We start from the raw sequence: 11,471 nt of genomic DNA, 5'->3' as shown, positions 1-11,471 counted from the left end.
AAAGCAGGAGGCTTAAAAAGAGTAGGAAAATGTTTCTATTCTTATGAATTGCCCAGATCAGATCAGATGTGCAGTTTATTGGAACAATGGCTGTTTACTCATCTCAAGACCACTCTTTTGCCATTGCATCAAGTTAAACATCGGAGGAGAAAATTGTTGATAATGATGACCGATTTTTTTGTTGTTCCCTCGAAAACTAATAGTAAGTGTTATCGATTAAACGTTCTCTCTCTCTCTCTCTCTCTCTCTCTCTCTCTCTCTCTCTCTCTCTCTCTCTCTCTCTCTAAATATATATATATATATATATATATATATATATATATATATATATATATATATATATATATATATATATATATATATATATATACTTATTTATTTACGCATATACTGTACATATACATGTATATATGTACTGTACATATATACATGCATATATGATGCATAAACACACAAAAACAAATCTAGCTATTTTTTATGGAATCTGTTGAATTTTGAGGCCTCCTCTGGCAAATTTCTGGAAAACACATTTGGCAACACTGGCGGCAGCCTCTCTCTCAGGCTCAGCGCCGGGCCGCCACTGCCCGTCAGGCGCCAGCTGCCAGTAACCATTACCAGTTATCCTGTGGCAGTCGTGGTTAGTGGAAGTGTGCGCTATTGCTCACGGGATCTCTCTCTTTTGCCATCAATTGCACTGCTAGATTCGATTCTTTTATAATTGGCCGGTTTTCGTCAGTTGAAAAGGAAAGGGAATGCGACTGATATTCATTTTATGTGAAAGGAGGTACGAGGTGCGTTGCAGGTGAAGACAAGATTTCCAGGAAATGTTATTCCATTTTATTTAAAGGAAAAAAACAAGCTTAATTTTTTTTTTTACTGCAAAGACATTATTTCTGCAAATAGTTGTGGCATATGAAAGATATTAATGAAGATTTGTGAAAAAAACATATAAATGCTACTATTTGTGAATGGAATGCTAATAATAAGTGGAAATTTCTTGCTGTGTATATTTAGAGAAATAAATGACTGAATTTTGAAAGAGAAAACATAACAAAGAGAACAGACGTTCAAACCTTTTAAATGTTATTGCAAAACTCCCGTGACTAATAACATCTGGTAAACATGTTTATGATACCAAATAAATTTCCATAATTTGTCTCTCGAAGCATTACCATCGGCATTAGTGAACATTGTGACTGAAAATAGTGTGAAGATGTAACATAAACTAAGCAAAGATATGAAATATATCTTAGTTGTAGAGTAAAACTCTATGATGTGGAAAAGTGTAGCGATATAATCTCAATTTGCTCCGAAAGATTTCTTACAACGCTTTTTTATACTTATTAAATCTTTTCTTTTTATTGTAATGAAAACCTCATTAAGACATCAAGTTAATAGGCTCGTAATCTAATATACTTTAGATTAAAGTACAGACAAAAAAGCATAATATATAGCATATATATATATATATATATATATATATATATATATATATATATATATATATATATATATATATATTCATCAACAAGCGAAACAGACATTCAAGCTGAAAGTGGAGATCACCGAGAGAGAGAGAGAGACTTTTTTGCAGTATTCATTAGCTATGTTATAAGATAGAGTGGTTGATAAATTCCAATGAATCGAAATAATAAACTTATAACAAATTCCATGAAGAATTCGAATAAGAAGGATTTCATATTGTTATTTTGTATATCAAGTCAAGATTTTCGAATATATAATTCCTTTCATTTTTGATCAGACAAATATTTTCATCGGTTCAGGTAAATTGTGTAATCTATTTCAGTCGGGTCAAGAAAATAGATTTTGAAACCTCAATGTGAAATAATTATCGTTTTGATCTCTTTTTTTTTATAATCTATTTCATAGCGTCGCTTGTAACATTATCATTGATCTAGTAAAAAAAAACAAGTTAAATTTCTTAGAATATTCACAATGATGTATTAGATAAGAAGTAGGTTAAGCTCTCAGAGAGCTGAAATAAGCTCCTTAATATTGATGATTAAGGATTAAATATTTGTATATTTTATGGTATTTTATCACATTATCAAATATCATTGTAATCGCTGTCTGTCTCATTCACTTGGAAATAATGAAATATAAGAAAATAAAATAACTATTCATGCTATGAAAAAAAAAAAAAAATAATTTTGCCGTTAGTTAGAAAATATATCTTTGTTCATTACTTCTCGCATAGTTTATTCATTTCCTTATTTAATTTTCCTCACTTGACTATTTTTCCTTCTTGGAGCCCTTGGACTTAAAGCATCCTTCCTTTCCAAGTAAGGTTAGCTTAGATAATAATAATAAAATCTTGATAAATTTAATATTTCAATATTACAAATGATTAAAAAAAAAATGGCGTATGCCAATGACAGAGCATTCAGATTAACTTCTCTTCTCTATATTTTTATTTCAATATAGGAAAAGGCTGTGTTTGTCACACTTATTTCTCCTCCGCTCTAGCCTTTAGCCTTTATGCTTTGAGTTATTCTAAATACTTTCTACACACTAAAAGATTGTATATTTAAGAGAATTGTGCTTTTGTTAAATGGTATATCGGAATCAGTGCGAAAAATAATGAAATTGAACTAAAATCAAACGGAAAGAGATTTCCCTCTGGAACCCAGATGAAAAAGGCTTTTAGCGCTGTAGTCGGAAAACAAACATTAGTTTTCACCTTTATTATAATTTTTTTTTTTTCCATATGTTTGTGTTTGAAAAAGTTTGAAGTGTTGTTATTCTAGTCTGAACAACAGCGTATCGTTCAGTAGTCTCTCTCTCTCTCTCTCTCTCTCTCTCTCTCTCTCTCTCTCTCGGTGATCCCCACTTTAGCTTGCATGTCTGTTTTGTTTGCTTGTTGGATATCAACTTCTTAATGACAATAGAGACGAAACTAGTCTCTGTGCCATGACCTTCCACTGTTCAATTACAGTTCTCTTTTCTGCGGGTACATTCAGGCCTACTATTATGTTTTCTTATTTCATTTCCTCACTGGGTTATTTTCACTGTATGTATGTTCCGTCATTGTCATGCACCACTTTTTTAAAGTTATTGAAATTATTATTATTTTTTTCCCCTCCAACACAGTCTTTTCAACTGGGTGGTATTTATAGTGTAGGATTCCGGGTTGCATCCTGCCCCCTTAGGAGTCCATCACTTTTCTTATTATGTGTGCCGTTTCTAGGATCACGCTTTTCTGCATGAGTCCTGGAGTTACTTGAGCCTCTAGATTTTGCTAGATTCCTTTTCGGGGATCTTGGGATCATGCCTAGTGCTCCTATGATTATGGGTACAGTGTCCACTGGCATATTCCATATCAGTCTTATATCTATTTTCAGGTCTTGATACTTATCCATTTTTCCCTCTCTTTCTCTTCAACTCTGGAGTCCCATGGTAATGCGACTTCAATGAGTGATACTTTCTTCTTGATTTGGTCAATCAACGTCTTCTGGTTCTATTTGCGTGTATCACCCTATCTGATCTGATACCATAGTCCCGGAGGATCTGTACCTGATCGTTTTCTATCACTTCCTTAGGTTGGTGCTCGTACCACTTATTACTGCAAGGTAGATGATGTTTCTTGCACAGGCTCTAGTGGAGAGCTTTTATCACTGAATTATGCTTCTTTTTATACTGGTTCTGTGCATGTGCCAGACATTCACTTGCTATGTAGTTTATGGTTTATTTTTCGTATTGCAATTCCTACATATGGGAGAGATGTTACTTCTGTCTATATTTCTTTGAACATATCTGGTTCTTAGGGCCTGATCCTGTGCCGCTGTTATCATTCCTTCAGTTTCCTTCTTGAGCTCCCCCCTCAGTATCTATTGCCAAGTGTCATCATGGCTAGTTCTTAGTCTGTCTCATGTATTGTGTGTGCATTGGTTTGTTGTGCCAGACCTTCGTTCTGTTATTCATGATTCTGTCTCTGTATATTTTTGGGTTTTCGTCTACATTTATTAGTCCTTCTTCCCATGCACTCTTGAGCCACTTGTCTTCACTGGTTTTCAGATATTGCCCAGTGCTCTATTCCCGATGTAAACGCAGTCCTCTATACTTTGTCGTCCTCTCCCTCCTTCCTTTCGTGTTATGTATACTGTAGTCTGTCCGTATTTGCACTTGGGTGTAGTGTTTTGTGTATTGTCGTATATTCCCGTTATTATTATTTTCCGCTGACACTAAGTATTTTGTTCCTGGTCTGCAAAATGCATCCAGGCCAAATATGAAAATATTATATGATTAGCTAAGAGTTTAAGAAACATAACTTATCTCGGTAACTCATCCTAAAAGATTTTTTATGAACAAAAAACTCCTCAGGCGATTCTGTGTTCTTAAACAAACTCTATTTGGATATTTCCATTCACATAATCTTTTCTTTAATCGACTTTTTCATGCAAATTTCATCGGAAATGCTCCGTGTTCGTATAAACCCCATAAATTTACCTTTTTTTTATTTTTTTAATAATGGGATCCAAAATCCTGTATCTATGGTAAATGTGGTTGCAAATAGAAGGTTTGGTGAGGGGGAGGTAGAGACCTTCTGGTGGGTAAGGAAATGGTGATTTAGGTCAGGTTACATTACTACATATACTGTATCTTTCCGTGTATAAGACAACCCTATATTCCAAAATTTAACCATTTAAAATGAGGGGTCGTCTTATACTACCGTTATAAAAATCCTACCTTGAATTCTATGTCAGGTTTATCAGTAGGCTAGCCTAGGTTGAGGTGTGATAACCACCGACACACATGAAATGATTTACATTAAGATATAAATGTATTATAAAAGTAATAAAACAATTTTTACCATATATATAATTGGCATATCTACAAAAATGACATAAATAATAAATTCGAGGAATAATTCCATATCAGATACCAACTTTCAACCATACGAGCAGAGCTGAGAAAATGTAAACATTGAGTATTAGTTTCGTTGTTAGCAACTTTCTCTCGCTAACCTTTCAGTAATTTTCATGCTATTGTTAATTACAATAGTAATAGCATATACTGTAGGATGTCATAATATTTAATTTTTTTAAAATTATTATTATTTTTAGCTGTAAATAACCATTTTGGATTACAAACTGAATAATAGAGTCTTCATAGTGGAAAGATTTTTATCGTAGGCTAACTGTTTGGAATAGTTTAACGATTGTACCGTTAAGATTGTTGTGTCATTATCATTTTGTGATTATAAACGGCCATTAATACATCAGGTTTCTAATTGTTTAGAGCAATTCAGTCATACCAACATACCATGATAGGTCATTATTGTATTGTTGACGGTTATTTTGAGAGAGAAGAAGAATAAGAAAAAAGATGAACCGGCATTTCGTACGGGAGCAGCTGATAAGCGTAAACAAAACAATGCAGGCTAGGTGACGTGTGTTCTTGGAAAACAATGATAAAGGAATTGCTTTGTTATTTAATTTATTTTGAATTTATAAGGATACAGTAATTAATATAATCTTTACATAACCTATATTTCCTAAGATACCTGGTGTTGCAAAAGCTAGGCTAGGCTATACACAGATAGTTTTATGATTGAGCAGTCGTCTTATACTACCGAAATGAGATAAATTCATAAAAATTTGCTCTTTTATACCTCGTCTTATATGAAGGTCACCTTATACGCGGAAATATACGGTACTTTTCATGTCCTTACAACTGAAGTACAAGTAAAGTTTCCGTCAGTATAGAATAATGGAAAGGACATTTATTTACCTAATGTTCTTTCATATTAATCTTTGCCCCCACTATCTTGATTAATATTTTTTTTTTTTTTAATATTCGCAACAGAGTATACTTATAAATCGTCTTTCTAAAGTTTTTATAGTCCCATTTACCATGTAAAAATCCAAGACTATTATTCATTCTTCCAATTCTTTAAAATAGTTTTTACAATCGTGTATATTTTACAATATAGTACGATTCTATCAATTATACAGTACTATCTCCCATATAGTGCTGAATTTCGCTTGTCTATTTATCTATCAACTAAGGCAACTCCACCAAGTTTGCAGGGTAGCCAACATAAAAAATAACAATAAGGGACTTTTTGGTTGGTACTGCTTATATATATATATATATATATATATATATATATATATATATATATATATATATATATATATATATATATATATATACATATATATTTATATTATATATATATATATATATATATATATATATATATATATATATATATATATATATATGTATATATATATATATATATATATATATATATATATATATATATATATATATATATATATATATATATATATATATATATATATGATCAGGGATCATCAGAAAATTTTTAAATCTTTGAGGTATTGACTCATCAAAAGAAGATATTCCTGGTTTTAAAACATATTTTGTTGCAAAGGCAATATTTGATATGAACATGCTACATGTGAGTTTGTGAAACTTAAGAGTTGTTATAATATATCTGGTAAATGAGAAATTCAACTAACTCGAGCCCAAACCCCTTTTCTGAAAAAAAAAGGAAACTAATACTGACGAGAATCTTAATAATTTTGCTGCTGAGGAGTTATAAAAGCTCACTCCAAATGAAACTTTCACCTAAATCACCCACCCTCCCCACTCCCTTTACCTGTAATTGTATGAATAATTTGTCATCACTTACAGACCAGCTCAGTCAGCGACGAGCTTGACTCAATGCGATGGTTAATCTCCTCCATCTTTAAGAAAATAGTAAATAATTACAAAATTAATATTTTAAATAATTTCAAATTATTCATTTTATCGACAAGTGCCCAACATATGTCCCTAGCTGGATGAAGAAGAGCTACATGGGTGGAATTACCTCATGGTTTACTTAGGGTAATAAACTTTTGAAGAATTGAAAATATTATGATCAAATTATTTTATAATTATTGGTTTCAATGGATCAACTAGTCAACATAATATTAATGAAAATAATAATTCAATATTAATATTTGCATCAGATATGTTACTTTTGATCCTTTCACATTTAAAAGCGACTGATATTTTGACATTACATTCCTAATGGAACTTATTCGTTTCAATTAAAAAATGAAAAATATAGAATAAATGGAGAAGCAATACATAGGCTTCTGTGGTGAAATAGACAAAGGCATGGGTTATCTCTTTTATGGCTGATTGGAAGTATATTTTTAATTGTGTAGACGGGAGAATTAATGGTCTGTTATGAAAAAGGGAATAAGATAATAGTTTATTGTATGCCTTCACTGTTGTGTAATACGGTTTGTTTATGATAATGTTGAAATTCCGAGAGGAAGGAAGGGTTAGGAATGGCAGAAGATAGAATTCTAATTAAATGTAGCAGAGCAAAACTGAATATAATGAGAGACATACATAGCTTTTGCAATTGCTTAGAGATGAAAAAGACTGCTAGCGAACGTAAAGTTAAAGGAGTAGATTATTTCTATTATTATTACTTTATAAGCTACAATCCTAGTTGGAAAAGCAGAATGCTCTAACCCCATGGGCCCCAAAAGGGAAAATTGAATATTTTATGAACAATGTTGTTATTGTTCTTAAAATTTTTCCAATATAAACTATACAACCTTTAACTATACAAGAGGAAGAAAAGTAAGATAGAATACTGTGCCCGAGTGTACCCTCAAGCAAAAGAACTCTAACCCAAGACAGTGGAAGATCATGGTACAGGGCCTATGGCACTACCCTAGCCTAGAGAACAATGGTTTGGTTTTGGAGCGTCCTTCTTCTAGGGGAGCTGCTTACCATAGCAGCTCTTCTACCCTTACCAGGAGGAAAGTAGTCACTGAACAATTACAGGGCAATAGTTAACCCCTTTGGTGAAGAAGAATTGTTTGGTAATCTCAGTGTTGTCAGGTGTTTGAGGACAGAGGGAATCTGTAAAGTTTGTGCCAGACTATTTGGTGCATATATAAACAAATGGAAAGGGATCCATAACCAGAGAGAAGGATCCAATATAGTACTGTCTTACCAGTCAAAGGATCACATAACTCTCTAGTGTATATATATATATATATATATATATATATATATATATATATATATATATATATATATATATATATGTATGTATATATATATATATATATATATATATATATATATATATATATATATGCACACACACACACACACACACATATATATATATATATATATATATATATATATATATATATATATATATATATATATATATACATATATATATATATATATATATATATATATATATATATATATATATATATATATATATATATATATATATATATATATTAGCTTAGAGGATTGATCAATTAATGATATAATGTATCATATAGGAAATTGACTAAATATATAAATCCCACGATAGTAAACATTAGATTACATGCATATGAATAGAATTGATTGTTGTGAGTGAATATTGACAAGGTTGGTTTTTATAAAAACTATCCTTACTTTAATAATCCCTTATGTAAGTGAATTATGAAATTGCACAAATGGACGAAAGTAGAAGCTGTTGAGAAGAATAGTTTGTTTTGTGAAAGTTGTGTAAGAATAGTTATAGAAAACTAGAAACGTTCAGGCACGTCAAAGGGGCAAAAGGTTGAGTCTAGCTGAACACTTGGTTCGAATAATTGACAGGATATTCTCCTTGTTAAAAAAAAAAATATAGTTTGATTGATTGGAATGAGGGTTTCTGGCATCCTGGCAACTTAGGTCATTTTAAAAGTTGAATACCCCTCAGAATACCTGCTTCTGAAATAAAGCTGAAAATACCACTAGCTTGGTAGGACACATCATGTCCAGGTATCTTGGAAAGGATGAACTTGCTATCCTCTCCTCAAGCCACAAACATATATCTATTTCTCTCACTACTATATGTTGGGCATTCGGTTAACAAATGTCTCACTGTCGATGGTACTAAACAGTCGTCACAATATGGTTGATGTTGGCCAGCCAGCAAAAACTCATGTATCACTCAAGTGTGACCACTGCAAAGACAATAATGAGTAGTTTACCACTTTTGGGGCATCCCATCATACCTCCAAGGGGATATAACATTACTAATTTCTCTCATCTTATTTTCTAGTAAGCTATCCCAATGTTGTTGCCATTTATTATAAATCAGATTCTTACTCGTAGGTAAAAATCATGACTGGAAATGGGATACCTTCTTGGTAGTAACTCAGCCAGAGCACTCTTTGCCAGCGAATCTGCCTTCTCATTTCCAGACATACCTATGTATGCCGGAACCCAGCAAAATCGAACTATTATACCTTCCATGCCAATAATCAAAAGCCACTCTAAAATCTTTAAAACTATAGTACTATTGGAATTAAAACCTTCTAAAGCTTTTAGGACACTTCTTTCATCGCAAAAAATGGTAAAATTGCCTTCGCCTTTTAGCATATTTTCTCAATAGCGGTTAGTATGCCGTATAGTTCGGCAATAAATATAGATGATGCTAAAGGAAATTTACCTCTACAATTAAAAGCTCTATTAACTCCAAAGCCTACGTCAGCATCAGATTTGGAGCCATCAGTATGTATAAACACGTTCCATAAAGAGGAATGAGGCTTCTATGTCATTCATGTTCTTTTTTATACCAATAAAATATTTACAAAAAGATATATCTAGTAATTTCCATGGAGGGGTTCATGATATCCTACATGGGAGCACTTTACTTCTACCTATATCTAAACTGTCTAATAATTTTTCTATCCTGAAAACATAAGGTTGAGGAGATTTTGGGTGCGAGTCAAAATATCTATAATGCCTTTAAAGGTTTGCCGTCTGACAACTTAAGGATTCAGGGAGTCTTTGCAACCTAAATCAATACCGAACAATAGAACACATATGTAATCTATAGGTAACTTTCCATCATCGACAAAAACGTTTGGGATAAGCAAAGTTCTAAATGCTCCTGTGGACAATCTGACACTAGTATGGTGTATGGAATCTAAAACCTTAAATTGGATTGCGGTGTCTGAGGAGTATATGTCACACCCATAACTATTTTTTTTAGAAAATTTAAGACCTTGTATGATTTTAAAAGTTTTAAAGTCTTCCCCCAAAGATGTATGAGATTTTTTTTTTTTTTTTTAAGATTCAGACCCTCAAGGCATTTTACTTTTAAAGCTTTCAAGTGAGGAACCCATGTAAGCCTACAATCAAATATCAACCCTAGAAAACTAGCTTCACTTACACATGTGATCCGTTAACAAAGAAAGAAACTCGTTTGCTGAAAGGGATGTAAAACATGGAAGTGTTAAGGGAGAGGAGAAGTAAAAATCTAAAGGAGAATAGTCTTAAATACGTAAGGCGTGTCATGCTCTGCCGATGAACTACCTAAGCAAAGGAAAGATTTAAGAACACAATTATCATCCGGTATTCAATCAACAAAATATGCAAATGTTGGTTATTATTTTATAGCGAAGGATATATAATGCATTCACTCCTTTCGTCTATTTCTTAGTTTATCTTTTTGTTTGTGACCATCTTTAATATAAAGTTACTTTACCGATTCTGACCAAACTTGGTAGTCATGTTGGGTATGACCAAAGGATGAATAATGTAACATTTCAGATAAAGTACATCAAAATACGCCGCAATACTTGGAAGATAATTGCAATGTCAATTAAATGGCAAATACCTTGTTGGCTTATTTTGTTTTGTTTGTAAACATTACGTATAAACATCAGAAACCATTTCAAGGAAACTTGGTGACCCAAGGGTAAATCCGTTACATTTTGAAAAAAATATATTGAAGTACATAAGTACGCAGTGGGGTTAAAAAAAAAATAAGACTGCTTAGCATCACGAAGGCATGCTCTCTACTGAGTACCCCCTCCAGTTATATATGTTTGAAGCTATAAAAGAATAAACAGATAAAATCTGAGCAAATATTATTGTAATAAAGAATAAAGCAAACCAACATTGAATTATTAAAATGAATCTTCTTAAAATCAAATCATAGGAGATAGTACATGGAAAACGTGACTGTAGATATCAGTATATTAATCGGAAAATTTATGCACGAGCATGATTTCATAAGAGCTTACGTCTACATGTTTTGAGCTTCGAATAAAAATCTCTCTTATCCACTTTTCTTACTTATTCTTTTTCTCTTTGAAATATAGACATTATTTTCACTAGCTGGAACTCGTGACGGATATTATTTATGAGATCGGTATTTTCCCTCGATGATTTCGGTCACTACCCGGCAGTTCACTGTAATGTTGCTACATTTAACAGCATAGTTAAAAAGGCTACAAAATAGCTGTGTCTTTTCAATTATAGATATTACCATGAAATTTGACAGGTACTAAGAAACTATATTTCCCATCAATCCCTGATATTTTTTCTTGGATATGTGAATTATGCTAGGAACAATTTACTCCGACAAAGATAATAATTCAATACTTGCTGAAATAAACATTTTC

The 11,471-nt window shown here is 32.1% G+C and overlaps 1 protein-coding gene across 1 annotated transcript in view; it reads left to right on the top strand.

Moving 5' to 3' along the window:
- Positions 1 to 637: 637 nt before the first annotated feature.
- The window catches only part of LOC137637529 (synaptogenesis protein syg-2-like), a 43,764-nt gene continuing 32,930 nt past the window's right edge, over positions 638 to 11,471 (top strand). Inside the window, exon 1 of the mRNA XM_068369692.1 lies at positions 638 to 791. The gene's annotated coding sequence lies outside the window, so the exon portion shown is untranslated. The remainder of the gene's footprint in view (positions 792 to 11,471) is intronic.

Source organism: Palaemon carinicauda, unplaced genomic scaffold (genome assembly GCF_036898095.1).
Source record: "Palaemon carinicauda isolate YSFRI2023 unplaced genomic scaffold, ASM3689809v2 scaffold812, whole genome shotgun sequence".
Lineage (NCBI taxonomy): Eukaryota > Metazoa > Arthropoda > Malacostraca > Decapoda > Palaemonidae > Palaemon > Palaemon carinicauda.
This window is presented reverse-complemented; position numbering and strand designations above follow the sequence as displayed.